Source organism: Echinops telfairi, unplaced genomic scaffold, assembly GCF_000313985.2.
Source record: "Echinops telfairi isolate 266 unplaced genomic scaffold, ASM31398v2 ScPeMD7_443;HRSCAF=831, whole genome shotgun sequence".
In the NCBI taxonomy this organism is placed as follows: domain Eukaryota; kingdom Metazoa; phylum Chordata; class Mammalia; order Afrosoricida; family Tenrecidae; genus Echinops; species Echinops telfairi.
The window spans coordinates 38,655,796-38,656,720 of record NW_022104341.1 but is presented as its reverse complement, the minus strand read 5'-3'; positions in this window follow the sequence as shown (position 1 = coordinate 38,656,720).

Here is a 925-nt window from a genome sequence, read left to right as displayed (position 1 = left end):
TGCCTCATCAGCACATGAAGGTCCCCAAAAGATTTACTCCCACAGCATTACTTCTTTCATCCCATTACAGTCAGCTCGATTTTGAGAAAACAGCTCGTGCTCATTCACATTTTGAGTACCTTCTGATCTGAGGGCATCAACCTCTGGCATGATCTCTGATGGTTTGCTTCTGTTCATTAGGCCATCAATATTTGATAATGTTTTGATGCTATCCATAAGGTTTTCAGCAGCTAACACCTCCAAGGTGAAAATCGTATTCCTTCTTTGTAGTCTGTTCTTTGTCTGGAAACGCAGCTGAAATCTGTTCACTTTGGGTGGTCATACTGATATTAAAATCCCAGTGACCTAGCTGCCAGCATCATAACAACACACAGCCAACACAGTATGACAAGCAGACAGACAAATAGTGGATCATGGTAATAATGATACTTCATGTTACTATTAGGTATTGCACAGTTTTATATATTTCCTCATATGATCCAATTAACTCTTAATTAATTTTACAAACTAAAAATCACTGAAGTTCAAAAAAGTTATGTAATTTAAGGTACATAGCTGGGTAAAGTTAAAATTGGAATTCACTCATGACTTATTGCAACGCTTTGTTCTTAATTATCAAATTATACCAGACATAACATAACTGCTGTAGCACATGGTACCAGTTTAGTCAAGCCCCCAAACCAAGTTCACTGTCATCAAGTCGATGCCAACTGATGGCATTAAGAGCTTATGAAATAGTATCCAAGTTAAAACATTTCTAGGTACATAGAAAGCCTTAGTTATACATATTCACTGTAAATGTGTACCCAGGAGATCTTTCCTTTCCATTTTGTGTAGTATTTTGTTAAGGGGGAAAAAAGAAAAAAGAATGTAAACTGGTTGAACTAACAGAATTATCTAGACAGGAAGTAGAATTTGTATCAAT